Genomic DNA, 18,212 nt, shown 5'->3' with positions numbered 1-18,212 from the left:
TAACACAAATTTTCAAAATACTTAAAGCAAAATACAATAAACCAAAACACTGCAAACACACAAAACAGATTATTTTTCCAGAAACCAACACGTTTTCTTACAAAATAAACAATTAGTTAATGCTAACACAATTATCATAAAAATACTAACATCTAATGGAAGTACAGAAACTGCATTGCTTTGACCTTTCCGCTTCTCAGTTTGGTCTCCTACAGTGAACAAATGAAGAATCATATATTTATACTGTAGATATGTCAAGGTTGCATACATATAATGCACAGGAGATGGAGTAGAAACACTAAAACATGTTTAATACACAACCTCACAAAACATGGATATGGACATCGTATACAATGTGAATTAAATGATCAGGGATGATGAAGGGGTTGAGAACGAGACCAGACAGAAAACACAGGGAAACTAGAGCTGCTTTATTGTCCAATTTTTGTTATGCTCTTCATTCGCTAACTTCCTTCTATCTTGTTGACTGGTCAAACATCTGAATGAGTTTAAATGGAATGCCCTAAACCAGGGTCACCAATCTTGGTCCTGTCTCTGCAGAGCACGTCAACGATTCTCTCTGATCTTGTTTTCAATATTTCACACTGTGTGATTGTGGCTCATGTAAACAAGTACCAATTTGCCTCAGACTTCAGGCTTTTGTCTGCAATTTCCAGATGAAACTGTACAGGTCTATCTAATATTTAACATATTTATATATACTTGAAATCCAAATATTAACTTGTATGTCATAAATCGCAATTGCATATACTTCCGTTTATCAAATATTTTACTTTTTTATTATAGCTACTTGAACGCTGTACCTTGTGTTATTTGCTACTGAATGGACTGATTGTTTAAAGTACTAAATTGAAAAAAAAAAAGATCTTACTAGTCAGCACTGATCTTACTTATGATAAATAAAGCAGATGTTCTCCACACATATCACAATAACCTTGGATTAATTCTGAAACAATGAATATGTGAAATGAAAAAATGTGCAACTACAATGAAATCCTGACATATTTGAAAGACTGATTAGTGGTGTTACAAGTGTGTCCAGTTTAAAGATTTGTACTAAAAGATTTGAAAATGTACACCTTACTAATGAAAATAGTACCAAACCAATTTAAAAAAAACCTGCAAGGGGTATTTGATTGAGCTTAAATATTTAGGCAGCAATTATTGTTTTATAAGAGTTTTTTTTTTCTTTTTCAAATTAATTGTTCAATGCACAACAAACGTAAAATGTATTAAATAAAAATAAAAGATTAACTATTTGTTTTTGCAAATGAAATCTTCAGTAGTGTGGGAGTAATTATACAATGCAAAAAAATACTTTTCTTGGAGTTTTTGTCTTGTGTCTAGTCCAAAGATCTAAAAATACTTAAATCCAGAAAAAAATTCTAGACAAGTGAAACATAATGTCTTGTTTTCAGAAATAATATGCCAATATTAAGTCAGTTTTTCCTTTAAAAAAGCAAAATAATCTGTCAGTGGACTAAGCAAAACAATCTTGTTTTTCCTTTTGACATAAGATTTTTTTTACCCCATTGGCAGATTATTTTGGTTGTTCTAAGGGAAAAACTCACTTAATATTGGCTGATTACTTCTTAAGACAAGACAACATGTTTTGCTTGTCTAGAAAAATCTTCTTGATTAAAGAATTTTTAGATATCTGGACTAGAAACAAGACCAAAAAATCAAAGTATGAAAAGCATTTGTTTGCTTTTTTTTCAAATGGAAAAGCTCTATCTATCTATCTATCTATCTATCTATCTATCTATCTATCTATCTATCTATCTATCTATCTATCTATCTATCTATCTATCTATCTATCTATCTATCTATCTATCTATCTATCTATCTATCTATCTATCTATCTATCTATCTATCTATCTATCTATCTATCTATAACATTTCATATAAAATGTTTGTTTAAATATTCGAGTAATATGACATTACATCTTACACTAATCAGCAACAATTCTTTGAGTCATATCTTGCGCCATTCATTAGTCCAATTTGCTTATTCCAAAAAATACATTAACAAATTTAATAATAATAATAACAAATGTTATGATAATATTTCCCACTTTTTAAATGGCGTTTATCAACTGGTCCACTAAATAACTCCCACAAAAAAGTTTTCGACTGTAATACAAGGATGTGAAAATGGAACACAAACCTTAAACACATCAGATCCTGCAATTCTAGTTCTATATTTATCATCTATTTGTATCATTAATGCAATACAGTATCTCTGTTACTTACAGTGTAAAGAGGAAAGTGGTATCTTTACACAGCTGGTCACACTTCTGTTTACCTTTAAAAGCAAAAGACATGACTGCTAGAAAACTATAATTACATTTTGAGTTCGGCATTTTAAGAAATATGCAGTTTACCTTTTGAGAGTGTTGTCAGTCTGCGTTTGGTTGAGTACTAGAGGAGCAGTTTTGAGGTGCTTTAATTTGAAAAGCAAAATGCCTGGAAATAAAGAACACTAAACCAATTCATCACAACCATTCAATACACCTATTTCAGCAGAAAAGAGCTCAACTGCTAAGCAAAAAAACTAATATTTAATTAAAAATATTTTTTTCTTAGTCAGAATCAAACTGTGGGCTCAGATTACACAAATATAACTCTAATATGATCAATTCAAAACACTGAAACAATAACCTTGAGGAAAAAAAACATGTTTATTGCACTACTGTAATGTACTGTAATATTATAATATGAAAAGCACCACAGAAAAGTTCAAATAGCAAACAACTTAATATAAACAAACAAAATGGTGTGCTAAATGCAGGGGAAAATACAAAAAATTTTACTTTTTATTTTAAATTCTCTGTTAAAACTACATCAATTCACATCAAGTGTCTTACCTTGCTGCGTTAAAGGTAATGAACTGATTTCTTTGTCTGTTGATATGGATGTTAACCTCCTTGTCTGCAGCAGAGAGACTTACACAGTTAAACAAGCGCACATAGACATTTATATATTGTAGGATAAAGCATGGCCATAGTGGAATGAGTGTAATTTTAGTTTCTGGAAACTTTCTCAGATCCTCATTATTTTGCGCACACACCCACAGCTGCAAAAACATAATCCAAAACATCCTATTTTATTCCAAACAAAAAGAACGGGGATACCCAATGGATAAGAAGTGACGTAGTTTCACTTTCTGACTAATTGTAAATATGGTAGTGAGTAAGACCAAAAGTAAGACTTCAGCAGGTTCTGCCCTTTTACATCCTCATAGACCATTAACTTTGTTTCTTCAAATAAAGCACAATTCCTGTAATTCGACTATATACCTTTACATTTCGGAGAAATGACAACTGATTTATCATCAGGGTCCTGTTCACACGTGATCTTTTAGAGGTCATTTATACCAGTAAGTCTGTGTGTAAAAAACAATGTTACGATTGTCAAAGTCCACTGGGTTGCATTTATAAACAAATTTATTCATAATGGATACAACTGATTCAAGTTATCTATTGTCGGTTCTTTCAGAATTGTGCTAATTGCTTTATTTTGTTCATTTGTGTCTTTCTGTTTCATTTATCAATATTCCCACATGAAACATACTATTTATAGTAATTAATATAAAATATTAATGATTCCGTTATCAATAGTTTTACATGCATAAGCATTTAATCTAAACATCAGGCACATAACTGGGTGCTCCGGTTTCCCCCACAGTCCAAAGACATGCACTATAGGTGAATTGGGTAAGTTAAATTGTCTGTAGTGTATGTGTGTGAACGAGAGTGTATGAGTGTTTCCCAGTGATGGGCATCCGCTGTGTAAAACATATGTTGGATAAGTTCTGCTATGGGGAGCCCAGATTAATAAAGGGACTAAGTCGAAAAGAAATGAATTAAATTATGATCTGGTTAACACAAGGTGACGTGTGTTACTATACCATTTAGGTATTGTCTGAAAGTGACTTTATTTTGTTGTTGTTGCAAAAACGTGTCCAGTGCAAATCTGGTGTAATTGTCGTTTAAAGTGTCATAGAGATAAAAGAGTGTGTTTTCCACAGGTGGTTTGTCAAGCCTGCTCCCCTCTGTGAGGCACACTCAGATTGGGTTTCAGGTGGTAGCAGAAGAGATGGGCTTTTAGTTGTCTTTGATTGATACTAGTGAATCAGCAGTTAATGTGGGAATGGGAAAATCATTTACCCCATTTTCATCCTCCTTACACTGGCTATCTGTTAAGTTCCATATTAATTATAAAACATTCCTTCTTACCCATAAAGCTTTAAATAGTCTGGCTCCTGTTTATCTAACCAACCTTCTGTCTCGCTACAATCAAACCCGCTCTTTAAAATCTCAAAACTCAGGGCTTCTGGTAGTACCCAGAATAGCAAAGTCCACTAAAAGAGGTCAAGAATTCAGTTCAGTTCATGTTTATTTCTATAACGCTTTTACAATGCAGATTGTGTCAAAGTTGCTTAACATAGAAGTTCTAGTAAATTGAAAGAGTGTCAGTTCAGTTTTCCTTGTTGAAATTCAGTTTAGTTCAGTTCAGTTCAGTATGGTTTAAATTTCTCTGCTGAGAGTCCAAACACAGAAGAGCAAATCCATCAATGCACACCTCCACAAGTCCAAAACCGAGCAAGCCGGTATGAGCAGCAAGACAATAACAAAACTTCACCAATTAACGAAAGTGAAGGATTAAAAAACTTAGAGAGAAACCAGGCTCGGTTGGGCACGACCATTTCTCCTCTGGCCAAACTTTCTGTGCAGAGCTGCAGTCTAGGCACCAGAAGCTGGAGAACACTGGATATCTATTTTGGAGAACTGCTGGTGTGAGTAGGTCACCGGCGGGTGATCATACTGGCCCACTGGATCAATGTCAAGACTCGTCTGTCACTGGGGTCTTTCAGGAATCAGTCTCGTGCTCTCCGCTCCTCCATGACTGCCACAGTGTCAGCTCAGAATATGGACTGGTCCAGGATTATGGATACCTTGGCATCATTTCTTCACAGGTCTTGGATCACATCATCGCATCCCCAGGTGGAAATAGAGGATAAAGAAATTAATTGGCGTAGCTTCTGTTCATGGTGTATTTAAACACGAAATGCAAAAAATGAAGTGCTATAAATGAAAATAGTAGTTATATAAACAGACATAGAAATTTTGTAAAGCATATGAGTGTTTCCAACAAAATGTGGGGTACATTAAGACAAGAGGAGTGTGTCCTACAGGTGGTTTGTCAAGCCCACTCACCCGCGTGGAGAACATTCATGCATCATACTGTTACGTGATGCACTATGTGTATGCTTTACTAAAAAGACAGGTCTTTAAACTAGTTTTAAACTGAGAGTGTGTGTCTGAGCCTCAGACATTATCAGGAAGGTATTCCAGAGTTTAGGAGCCATAAATGAGAAGTCTCGACCTCTTTTAGTGGACTTTGCTATTCTAGGTACTACCAGAAGCCAGAAGAGCGGGTTGGATTGTAGCAAGACAGAAGGTTGGTTAGATAAACAGGAGCCAGACTATTTAAAGCTTTATGGGTAAGAAGGAATGTTTTATAATTAATATGGAACTTAACAGATAGCCTGTGTAAGGAGGATGAAAATGGGGTAAATGATTTTCCCATTCCCACATTGACTGCTGATTCACTAGTATCATTCAAAGACAACTAAAAGCCCATCTCTTCTGCTACCATCTGAATTTCTATGAAAACCCAATCTGAGTGTGCCTCACAGAGGGGAGCAGGCTTGACAAACCACCTGTGGAAAACACATTCTTTTATCTCTATGACACTTTAACCGACAATTACACCAGATTTGCACCGGACACGTTTTTACAACAACAACAAAATAAAGTCACTTTCAGACAATACCTAAATGGTATAGTAACACACGTCACCTTGTGTTAACCAGATCATAATTTAATTCATTTCTTTTCGACTTAGTCCCTTTATTAATCTGGGCTCCCCATAGCGGAATGAACCGCCAACTTATCTAGCATATGTTTTACGCAGCGGATGCCCATCACTGGGAAACACTCATACACTCTCATTCACACACATACACTACAGACAATTTAGCTTACCCAATTCACCTATAGTGCATGTCTTTGGACTGTGGGAGAAACCGGAGCACCCAGTTATGTGCCTGATGTTTAGATTAAATGCTTATGCATGTAAAACTATTGATAACGGAATCATTAATATTTTATATTAATTACTATAAATAGTATGTTTCATGTGGGAATATTGATAAATGAAACAGAAAGACATAAATGAACAAAATAAAGCAATTAGCACAATTCTGAAAGAGCTGACAATAGATAACTTGAATCAGTTGTATCCATTATGAATAAATTTGTTTATAAATGCAACCCAGTGGACTTTGACAATCGTAACATTGTTTTTTACACACAGACTTACTGGTATAAATGACCTCTAAAAGATCACGTGTGAACAGGACCCTGATGATAAATCAGTTGTCATTTCTCCGAAATGTAAAGGTATATAGTCGAATTACAGGAATTGTGCTTTATTTGAAGAAACAAAGTTAATGGTCTATAAGGATGTAAAAGGGCAGAACCTGCTGAAGTCTTACTTTTGGTCTTACTCACTACCATATTTACAATTAGTCAGAAAGGGAAACTACGGCACTTAGTTTCCATTGGGTATCCCCGTTCTTTTTGTTTGGAATAAAATAGGATGTTTTGGATTACGTTTTTGCAGCTGTGTGTGTGTGCGCACAAAATAATGAGGATCTGAGAAAGTTTCCAGAAACTAAAATTACACTCATTCCACTATGGCCATGCTTTATCCTACAATATATAAATGTCTATGTGCGCTTGTTTAATTGTGTATATCTCTCTGCTGCAGACAAGGAGGTTAACATCCATATCAACAGACAAAGAAATCAGTTCATTACCTTTAACGCAGCAAGGTAAGACACTTGATGTGAATTGATGTAGTTTTAACAGAATTTAAAATAAAAAAGTTACATTTTTTGTATTTTCCTATACATTTAGCATACCATTTTGTTTGGTTATATTAGGTTGTTTGCTATTTGAACTTTTCTGTGGTGCTTTTCATATTATAATATTACAGTACATTACAGTAGTGCAAGTAACATTTATTTTTTTTCTCAAGGTTATTGTTTCAGTGTTTTGAATTGATCATATTAGAGTTATATTTGTGTAATCTGAGCCCACAGTTTGATTCTAAGATTTTTTTTTTTTAATTAAATTTGAGTTTTTTACTTAGCAGTTGAGCTCTTTTCTGCTGAAATAGGTGTATTGAATGGTTGTGATGAATTGGTTTAGTGTTCTTTATTTCCAGGCATTTTGCTTTTCAAATTAAAGCACCTCAAAACTGCTCTCTAGTACTCAACCAAACGCAGACTGACTACACTCTCAAAAGGTAAACTGCATATTTCTTAAAATTCCGAACTCAAAATGTAATTATAGTTTTCTAGCAGTCATGTCTTTTGCTTTTAAAGGTAAACAGAAGTGTGACCAGCTGTGTAAAGATACCACTTTCCTCTTTAGTACACTGTAAGTAACAGAGATACTGTATTGCATTAATGATACAAATACATGATAAATATAGAACTAGAATTGCAGGATCTGATGTGTTTAAGGTTTGTGTTCGATTTTCACATCCTTGTATTACAGTTGAAAACTTTTTTGTAGGAGTTATTTAGAGGACCAGTTGATTAACGCCATTTAAAAAGTGGGAAATGTTATCATAACATTTGTTATTATTATTATTAAATTTGTTATTGGTTGTTATAAAAATAACAACCAAAATAATCTGCCAATGGGGTAAAAAAAATCTTATGTCAAAAGGAAAAACAAGATTGTTTTGCTTACTCCACTGACAGACTATTTTGCTTTTTTTAAGGAAAAACTGACTTAATATTGGCATATTATTTCTGAAAACAAGACATTATGTTTCACTTGTCTAGAATTTGTTTCTTGATTTAAGTATTTTTAGATCTTTGGACTAGACACAAGACAAAATCTCCAAGTAAGAAAAGTATTTTTTTGCATTGTATAATTACTCCCACACTACTGAAGATTTCATTTGCAAAAACAAATAGTTAATCTTTTATTTTTATTTAATACATTTTACGTTTGTTGAGCATAGAACAATTAATTTGAAAAAAAAAAAAAAAAACATGATTTATAAAAAAAAAAAAAAAACTCTTATAAAACAATAATTGCTGCCTAAATATTTAAGCTCAATCAAATACCCCTTGCAGGTTTTTTTTAAATTGGTTTGGTACTATTTTCATAAGTAAAGTGTACATTTTCAAATCTTTTAGTACAAATCTTTAAACTGGACACACTTGTAACACCACTAATCAGTCTTTCAAATATGTCAGGATTTCATTGTAGTTGCACATATTTTCATTTCACATATTCATTGTTTCAGAATTAATCCAAGGTTATTGTGATATGTGTGGAGAACATCTGCTTTATTTATAATAAGTAAGATCAGTACTGACTGGTAAGATCTTTTTTTTTCAATTTAGTACTTTAAACAATCAGTCCATTCAGTAGCAAATAATACAAGGTACAGCTTTCAAGTAGCTATAATAAAAAAGTAAAATATTTGATAAATGGAAGTTTATGCAATTGCATTTATGACATACAAGTTAATATTTGGATTTCAAGTATATATAAAATATGTTATATATTAGACAGACCTGTACAGTTTCATCTGGAAATTACAGACAAAAGCCTGAAGTCTGAGGCAAATTGGTACTTGTTTACATGAGCCACAATCACACAGTGTGAAATATCTAAAACAAGATCAGAGAGAATCGTTGACGTGCTCTACAGGGACAGGACCAAGATTTGTGACCCTGGTTTAGGGCATTCCATTTACACTCATTCAGATGTTTGACCAGTCAACGAGATGGAAGGAAGTTAGCGAATGAAGAGCATAAAAAAAATTTGACAACAATGCAGCTCTAGTTCCCCTTCGGATGGGGAACTCCAATGCTATGTGGAAACTTCCACTATGGGGATTTCGTCAGAAACCAATCATCTGAAAGAGTATAAAAACGGGCCAATGAAATGCCAATGAGTTGGCAGCGTCAGCGTGCACAGCTAGCATCAATGACAATCAGTCATGCTATAAAGACGCAGCCAGTGCTGTGCTCGACATCCTTTCGCTTTCAGAGCCTTTCACGAAGCTTCTGAGAGAGTCTTTGAGGGTATCTCCAACCTGTGTCTACAGAGAGAGATCGAGAAGCAGCTTCTCCCGGTCCAGAGCGCGTATACGCAGTGGCAGATGGTCGAGCTGGGTATTTCTCCCTTGCCTGGCGTTCTTTGGGTCTGGTCCTCCAAGAGCGGTTTGTATAGAGGAAAAAAGCTTTCCTAAAAGAGCAACACGGTCGTGCAGCGCGTCTTTTTCAAGACGTCACTCCGACCGTGCGTTTCTGGATGCGGTGGTTTCCTATCCCCGGATGATGGGCACGAGCACAGCGTTTCATGTCTGGGGGTCCAGCATGTTAATGCGGTGCTCGCAGGCAGTGCATGCCATCACTGATGTCATGTCTGTTGCGTAGTTAAGATCGCGGCTCGCTCTTGCAAAAGAGCCACCCACCCCAATTGTCACCCGCACTGCGGTTGGCACTCGGGCAGATCTGAGGGTTTCAGTGGGAGTAAATCCGCCGCCCTCGGGCTGCGGACCTCTCGCTCCTCCACGCGCTTCATCCAAGCTTCAGGTGAAGAGAAGCGCTCCGTCCTTGGATGGTCGCTCTCTAACCTGATGACACCGGGGGTCAGATGTACATCACTGCATCGGAGGATGGGCTGTCATTGTCTGATGAGATTGCAAGCCCGCTCGCTCCCTCCCTCCGGGGTGGAGAGCGCGGCGTTGGCATCTAAAAAGCAGACGTGATGGCCGTGCTTTCTCGGGCTGCTTCGGCCGTGGGTCTGGTGATGGTTTATCCACCAGCCCCGCGGCCGGACCGACTAGATGGGTGTGATGTGGAGGATATAAGGAGCCAAGACCTTCAAAGCCTCCCGCCCCCTTCTTCCCGGAAGTGCATAGTAAACTCACGCAGTCTTGAGGGCACTTTTTTCTGCCCGATCTGCGTGCGCTTCCATCCTCACCATGCTTGGAGGTTGGGCTGTCAAGGTCTGATGAGGATTCGAACCCGCTCGCTCCCTCCGGGATGATGAGCGCGGCGTCGAATCCAGAAGCAGACTTTGCGGCTGTGCTTCCCCAGGCTTTATCCCCCAGCCCCGCGGCCGGACCGATTAGAGGGGTGTGATGTGGAGGATGAAGGCAAGACCTTCTAAGCCTCCCCATCCCCTTCTTCCTGGATGGGCACAGTAGGCTCACGCAGTGTGCTGCGTGCGGCTTCCCCCTCACCATGCACGCTATGGCCACCTACCAGCGCTACCAAGCGCAGGCGCTGGCCTGGCTGCGCGACGATGGTTCCGACCCAGGACTGAGCATGAGCTCCGCACCGCAACCGACTATGCTCTTACAAAAAAAAAAAATAAATAAAAAAGGCAACTCTGTGTGCCCTGGGAAGGACGATGATCACATCCCTGATCCAGGAATGCCACCTCAGGCTAAACCTGGTGATGTGCGTGACGTTGACAAAGTTCGCTTTCTTAACTCACCCATATCCCAGGCTGGCCTGTTCGGCGACACTGGCGGTGAATTCGCCCAGGAATTCACGCCGGTGATAGAGCAGTCGGAGGCGATGGGCGAGGTCTCTATCGGCGGGATTGTATGACCACTCCCCCCCGCCGAGCCATTCACATCTACTGCTTTTTCGCCGAGGACGCCCGCCTGCAGCTTTGCTTCGCTGCACCCGCCTGCGCCTCCAGCCACGCAGCTGCGCCGAGCATTGCGCAGGCAACCAGCGTCCCCCGCCCAGGGCGTCGCTAAGTTCGGTAAAACGGACCGCGAAGCGTCCCTGAGACGGGCCATCTGGGGAGGAGGGAATTTGCTCTTTCCCCGCTGGAGGGTGGGGCACTTTATTTAACGGCGTAAAAAAAAAAAAAAACACCATCAAATCCTCAGTGAAAGAGCATTTTTCCCCTTCTCCAGATGTCACAGCCTGAACACTGCCAGTCTGGGACGCTATGCCTTCCAGCTCGCAGGATCGGTGCATTTCGCCAATGGCTCATGGAGCGTGAGAGAACGGTCTCCTTTCTCTCCACTCCCAGCCCCTCTTCTGGAGTTTGAGTGCGAGACGAGAACATCTCTGCGGTTTGCGTTCGAAGGTCGAGCATGGCAAAACAAGGTCCTCTCCTTTGGGCTCTCTCTGCTTCCGCGGGTTTTCACCAAGCTCGCGGAGGGTGCCCTCACGCCCCTTCGGCTCGCGGGCATCCGCACGCTCAATTATCTCGATGACTGGCTGATTTTTAGCCCACTCTCGGGAGCAATTGATTATGCACAGAGACAAGGTGCTCCGGCACCCCCGCCCGTTGGGGTTTCAGGTCAACCGAGAAAAGAGCAAGCTCGCCCCCGTGCAGAGCATCTCCTTTCTCGGGTTGGAGCTGGACTCGATCACCATGAAGGCGCGCCTCTCACGAGAACGCGCCGATCTAATGCTGAACTGTTTGAGAGAGTTCGACAGAAAAAAAAGGTGGTCCCCCTGAAATCATTTCAGGGGCTCCTGGGGCATATGGCATCCACAGCCGCGGCCTCGCTGCTCGGATTGCTCCATATGAGACCACTACAGCATTGGCTTCACGATCGGGTCCCCAGACGCGCACGGCACGCGGGCATACACCGAGTAACTTTCACTGTGCTGTGTCGCCGCACCCTCACCCCCTGGAAGGACCCCTCTTTCCTACGGGCCAGTCTGCCCCTAGGTCAGGCGTCCAGGCATGCTGTCGTTTCGGCAGATGCCTCCGGTACGGGTTGGGGGCCGTGTGTAGTGGGCATGCTGCTGCGGACCTGTGGAGGGGAACCCAGCTGCATTGGCATATCAACTGCCTAGAGCTGTTGGCAGTGTTTCTCGCTCTGCGCCGCTTTTTACCGGTACTGAGGGGGCAACACGTGCTGGTCAGGACGGACAGCACGGCTGCGGTAGCGTATTCCATCCAGATGCGTCTCAGCTCGCTCGCCGTCTGCTCCTCTGGAGTCATACGCGGCTGAAGTCGCTGCTGCTATTCACACCCCGGATGGGCTCAACCGTGCGGCCAACAGGCTCTCACGGCAGCTCCTTCCCCGGGAGAATGGCGACTCCATCCCGACTCTCGGGGCATGTGTAAGTATGCACTTCCCCCAGTGAGCCTACTCGCGTAGTTTCTGTGCAAGGTCAGGGAGGACGAGGAGCAGGTCTTGCTAGTTGCTCCCCCTGGCCCAACCGGACCTGGATATCAGAACTCTCCCTCCTCGCGACGCCCCCCCCCTGGCGAGTCCCTTTGAGAGAGGACCTACTCTCTCAGGGACAGGGCACCATCTGGCACCCCCGCTCAGTTCTGTGGAACCTCCACGTGTGGTCCATAAGACGCGACGAGGAAGACTTAGGTAACCTACCGTTGGCTGTGGTTAATACCATCACTCAGGCTAGTGCACCCTCTACGAGGCATGCCTACGCCCTGAAGTGGAGTCTATTCACTGAGTGGTGCGCTTCTCGCCGAGAAGACCCCCGATCTTGCCAGATCAGTGTTGTGCTTTCTTTCCTTCAGGACAGATGGAGCGAAGGCTGTCGCGCTCCACACTGAGGGTTTACGTGGCCACCATCTCCGCTCATCATGATGCGTGGATGGCGGCACCGTGGGGAGGCATAACCTCATCATCCGGTTCCTCAGAGGTGCGAGGCGGATGTTTCCACCCTGCCCCCCTCTCATGCCCTCTTGAGATCTCGCGGTAGTGCTACGAGCCTACGTGGGGATCCCTTCGAACCACTCGACTTAGTATCCTTGAGATTTCTGTCCTTGAAGACAGCTCTGCTGGTCGCGTTGGCATCGGTTGCGAGGGTTGGGTACCTGAAGGCATTTTCGGTCAGTGACTCATGCCTAGAATTCCTAGGCTATGTGCCCAAGGTTCCTACCACGCCGTTTAATGATCAGGTATTGAGCCTGCAAGCGCTGCCCGCGGAGGAGGCAGACCCAGCCCTTTCATTGTTGTGTCCTGTTCGCGCTTTTCGAATATATGTGGACCACACTCAGAGCCTTAGATCCTCTGACCAGCTCTTTGTCTGTTACAGTGGTCGGCAGGTGGGAAGTGCCGTATCTAAACAGAGGTTGGCCCACTGGATAGTGGATGCCATCTCCCTCGCTTTTCGAGCCAGGGTGAGCCGTGTCCCCCGGGGGTGAGAGCGCACTCCACTACGGAGCATCGCATCCTCCTGGGCGTTACCACGCGGCGCCTCTCTGACAGACATTTGTAGAGCTATGGGTTGGGTGACACCCAATATATTTGCAAGGTCACAATCTGCGAGTGGAGCCGGTTTCCTCAAGGGTATTAGGTAACCCTTAGTGATTGAGGAAACAATTCGGTTGAGGTGTCGAAATACACTTGCTGCGCCACTCTCCCTAACCCGGAGATACGTGCACTTTTTCAGCTTTGTAAGTTTAGTTCCCCATTTTTTGGCGAACCCTGCAGAGTTCCTCCGAGGCCCCCAGCACCTGACTCAGCGGAGGAGTCAGGTGTTGGCCCGTTACGTTGTTGGCATGCCCGCTGGTCAGCCCATGTTCTGGGTAATGGTGCCTGCTATGCGTGATCCCCGCTGGCGATCCCATACGTTCACTCAGCCACGGTATAGTCCCCCCTTCTAGGGCAGGCTCGTGTCTTCCCTCCCCGTTAACCATCCTTATGCAAGGACTCCCCATCTCTGGGCTAGTCCATAGGTTGTCACCAGGTCTCCCCTCTGGGTAACAGGTGAGCTCCGCAGCGTCCTCCCTATCGGGACTGAACGCTTTCCCAACGTACTGTCGTATCAAAACCTATTTTTACTGGGTTATTGTGACTCCCCGAAAAATATAACTGTTCCTGAACAGGTAAGTGAGGGCCAGGGGACACGTTGGAAGACTGTGTCTCGGGGCGTTGTAGGTGCGCTCGCTCTACTGCGTGGCACACCCTTCGCCAGGGACGCAGTAAGGTTCTTTCGTTGTGGCGTTTTCCATATATTTCACCATAGTGGAAGTTTCCACATAGCATTGGAGTTCCCCATCCGAAGGGGAACGCTACGGTTACTAAAGTAACCCTTCGTTCCCCGAGGGGGGGAACGGAAATGCTATGTTTCTTCGCCACAACGAATATCCCTTAGCTGCCGAGCATGAAAGTCTCTTAGAAAAGGATGTCGAGCATAGCACTGGCTGCGTCTTTATAGCATGACTGATTGTCATTGATGCCAGCTGTGCACGCTGACGCCGCCAACTCATTGGCATTTCATTGGCCCGTTTTATACTCTTTCAGATGATTGGTTTCTGACGAAATCCCCATAGTGGAAGTTTCCACATAGCATTTCCGTTCCCTCCCTCGGGGAACGAAGGGTTACTTTAGTAACCGTAGCGTTTCCCTGTGTTTTCTGTCTAGTCTCTTTCTCAACCCCTTCATCATCCCTGATCATTTAATTGACGTTGTATACTGTATCCATGTCTATGTTTTTTGAGGTTGTGTATTAAACATGTTTTAGTGTTTCTACTCCATCTCCTGTGCGTTATATGTATGCAACCTTGACATATCCACAGTATAAATATATGATTCTTCATTTGTTCACTGTAGGAGACCAAACTGAGAAGCGGAAAAAGCATCATCAGATTTGCCTATTGTTCGTAACTGCAGAAGATGTTACCAGAATTACAAGAAATTTTACGGAAAAAAGCAAATGACGAGCTGGTCAAAGCATCCATTTTCTCCTCTTTTCCACTGAGCATTTTGCTAATCCCACTGGAAGCTTTGATTGACAAGGACTTTTTATGTCCGTGCGATGCTGAGCAAAATGCAGCCATAACCAATCTCATCTTCGCTGCACCTTTCTTCTTTGCTTTCGGATTAATGTTTGTTTTGCAGCCAATGAAATGTCTATATCCGGAATCTTATAATTATTTTCCAAATTTCTTATTTTGCCTGTTTCCATCGTTTGTGTGGATCGTGCTTGTGCTTATGGATGGTGATTATGTCGCCTGTCAGAAAACAGACTGGAATGGAGTGCATGTGTATGACGATCAGTTACAAATAAAATGGTGTAAACCAACAGAACCAGTTCCGGGAAGAAATGAAACCCATCTTCAAGCTGAGACACTGAAGTTTATTGCCAGTTCACAGGTAAGGTCCATGTCAGAAATGTCATATATGTTACAGTTTTTCTCAGTCCCTTTGGTGCATTTCTCACAACACTAGTGCATTTCTGCACAAAAGTTCATGCATTTGTCAAAACAATTAGTACAAACTGCAAAACCTTGTTGATAACCTGCAAAAGCGTGTCACTTGCTCAAAATGGATAGCTCATTCCTCAAAGGCAAGTATTGATGTCAATGAAAGTGTCAGTGTCATCAAGATGAAAAGTCCTGACACCATTGTTTATAAACAAGATAGTCCAATGGCTTTGTCGTGTTTTCATTATAACAGTTTACTCTGTACATTTTTTCAATGCAAAACAGGCAGATTTTGGTGACACTTCCTGAAAATGCTCAAGTCACCACTATATACAATTTGCACAGCCATTTGAAAACTACAGTAAAGTCAGACATCACTGCATTTAGTGAGGTATCTGAGTACAAGACACTGAACATGTATGTTTCACATGTTTAGTGCATTTGCTCTTTATAATTCTAATTTATTCACAGCATTGTGCAAAAGAATAAATACACCCTTAAATACAACAAACATAAACTTCCTTTGGGTAGAGCTGAGCACAACTGTAAACACTTGTGCAGTACATATTGGAACTGAACCTACAACAAACATAGGGCTGTAAATCAATTTAGTAGACATTTTCAGGAAAAAAAATGATTTATATTTTTTTATAAAATTAGCTTGACAGATTTTGACAACCACTTCAACATTTGTGTATGTAATGACTCAAGTAATGAAATGAGGACTATTAGTTTTATATGGAGTGACTATTCAGCATTCACAAGTTCAGTTAGTTTTGACTGAAATGACATAAGCAAATGATAATGTTATAAAACAGCAGAGAGTTGTATGAAAGCAATTGACGCATGTCCGAAAGCATTTGCAATTTGTTGGAAGGAATGAGAAACTGCTACTATGATGTGCACAAATGACTAATTGTTTGGAGAAATGCATTAACTGTTGTGCAAATGTAAATAGTGTTGTGAGAAATGCACAAAAGCCACTGAGAAAAAAACTGTAACTTTAGTTATTACACCACTTTCTGGAATACTTAATTCTGATTGGTCAGTCATGACATTTAAGGTTATTGCCAGACAACAACCATTGAAACTAATAGATCAGGCCTATCCTGGTATAGCCAGTGGATACATTCACATGCATATTTATATGCTTGTCTGTCTCTACACTGTTTTTGACTGTTTGTCATCATCTTGCGACTGAAAAATGTGTAAGTTAGTGTATGCTCCGTCAGCTCTATTCAGCCATTTTCGTTCCTACTCTGGCATATGTTTCACATCGCAGATGTCCTTCCAGCTGCAATGCAAAAATTACTAAATACTGTAAATGTATTGTTAATTGTCTGGGAATGTCAGTAAATACATTAACTAAATGGAACATCATTGTGAAGTGTAACCATTATTTCTGTTAAAAGCATTTGCTAAATTGCAGAATTTCATTTTATTTATTTGTTTATTTTTATTTATTTCAGATGCATGGTTTCATTCTGCTCTTGGTCTTGAGCATTGTCATGATCATTTGTGTACTTCGTCTCTGCTGCTTCTTCGCCCCTCGTGATCCTCAGGCCCAATAAAGCAGTGACAGAAACCTGTGGATGTGGAACATAAGAATAGCTGTCACTAGATGAGATTTTTACTCTGTGTTAAAGAATATGTTATTTTAAGATTGTTCTTTAAAAAAAAAAAAACTTTTATGCTTAGTCTTGACAGATAAATATTCATTTAAGTATTTATATATATATATATATATATATATATATATATATATATATATATATATATATATATATATATATATATATATATATATATATTTATATATATATAGTGTGTGTGTGTGTGTGTGTGTGTGTGAGTTCTTCATCGTGGAGACTAGAAGACTGCAAGTGAATTTCAACTCTGATCATCCTGACCACATCCTGCTTGACACAGTAATCATTAGAGTAATGGAATAAATTGAAGAGATGTTGTTAGGAATTGTACGCAGACATCTGTGTTTGTCTCAGTCGCTTTGTGTTTTAACCGATCAAGGGTGCGTTTCCCAAACAACAAAGTAATTTGCGGCTAAACTATCATAGTACGATGCATCATTTGGAAAAAGAATTATATTGTGAGGAGTGTTTCCCAAAACCCGTAGTTTCTCTGTTGCAGATCCATTGTTTGATCCATTTTAGTTATAATGTAAAACGCCCAGAATGATGCTCTAAACGGGGTAGTAACAACTTCTTTAGAGAAGAATGCCATAATTTCTTTGTGCAAATTATATTGTTTTACACACACACGCATTTAAAAAAAAATCCAATATTAGTTTTAGTAAAAACATGCACTCGCTTTCCATATTAATTGAAATATACGTAAATGGAACATATAATGTTTCCTTTACAAATATTATTGAGAATATTCTATAGTCTATTCTAAAACATAGAATGCACCCTGGTTAGAACACCTATATGTGTGATGCAGTTAGTGAAGTATTTTAAAGTATAATTGTTGTTGATTTGAGATTGTGAGCAGAGCAGCCTATGAACTCTGTATGAGTGCTGAGGCTGACTTCTGCTAATGAAACTGTAAACTATCTTCAGTAAAACTTTTTTGGATTGAATGTCTGACTCTCTGGCTCTTCTTCATCTGACACACCGGTCATTTTTGGGTTAAAACTGTAGGTCCCCAACACATCCATTATACAACTGTCTCCTGTATCTGTGTCTTGTTTGTAAAGTAAATGTCCAAGGTAATGAGAACTATTGATTCATTTTCAAATGGTCAAATATTATTAATGGTCAAGTATTAGTAGACTGTCTGCTTAGTATCTGTTGATACTGCTTCTTTAACAGACATTTAATTGACTATAAGAAACTTTGCAAGTACATGTCAACTTACACTTACCCTAACCACCAACCCTAACCCCAACCTAACAGTCTACTTAAAATC

General features: G+C 40.6%; 1 long non-coding RNA gene across 1 annotated transcript; it reads left to right on the top strand.

Annotated features, from left to right (window-relative positions):
• Positions 1-7,316: 7,316 nt before the first annotated feature.
• On the top strand, positions 7,317-16,931 carry LOC130216475 (uncharacterized). The gene is made up of 4 exons (XR_008835807.1): positions 7,317-7,398; positions 7,478-7,532; positions 14,692-15,234; positions 16,754-16,931. It is a non-coding gene; the product is annotated as an uncharacterized LOC130216475 (long non-coding RNA).
• The last annotated feature ends 1,281 nt before the right edge of the window (positions 16,932-18,212 follow it).

Source organism: Danio aesculapii, chromosome 22 (assembly GCF_903798145.1).
Source record: "Danio aesculapii chromosome 22, fDanAes4.1, whole genome shotgun sequence".
Taxonomy (NCBI): domain Eukaryota; kingdom Metazoa; phylum Chordata; class Actinopteri; order Cypriniformes; family Danionidae; genus Danio; species Danio aesculapii.
This window is presented reverse-complemented; position numbering and strand designations above follow the sequence as displayed.